The sequence below is a fragment of the Camelina sativa genome, chromosome 5 (assembly GCF_000633955.1).
Source record: "Camelina sativa cultivar DH55 chromosome 5, Cs, whole genome shotgun sequence".
Lineage (NCBI taxonomy): Eukaryota > Viridiplantae > Streptophyta > Magnoliopsida > Brassicales > Brassicaceae > Camelina > Camelina sativa.
Window position 1 is genome coordinate 26,103,729 of NC_025689.1, and position 581 is coordinate 26,104,309.

The window sequence follows — 581 nt, forward strand, 5'->3', positions numbered from 1 at the left end:
GGTGCTGGGAACCCAGGTGTGGGGTTGCAGCAGGTGGAGCCCAGGGTCGAGATGATCGCTTGGTGGATCGGTTGGCGTGCTGTTGGAGCGGTTACCGAGAGGGGTACTAGTGTAGGCTCCAGTGGTGCAGCCGAGGGCTGCGGATGTTGAGGACTTTCCATCTTATGTTAAGAGGACGGAGCGGTTGTAGATGACCGGTATGAGATTATTCTCAAGGGGTATCGGGCCTAGAGAGGCGGATAGGTGGACATATGCAGTTGGAGCAGATATTTCTCTGTTTTGGGGGTTAATTCAGTTAGATATTAGAAGTTTAGTGGGCAGGTGTAACATTGCAATGTTATACTCGGACCAAAGGAGGTACTTGTGTCGAGAGATGTTTATAGTCGTTAAGGATTGTTGCTCCTGAGGGGATGGTGATTCCCCTGAATAACGATAGCTTGAGGGGCTGAGGGCTCCGAGAGTGGCAGAGGGGACGTTGTTCTCCTGAGGGGATGAGTAGTTCCCCTGATACCGAGATCTTGAGGATTGTGGTCCAAGAGTGAGACGGTATAACTCGAAGACGCTGGTCTGAGAGTGAGATC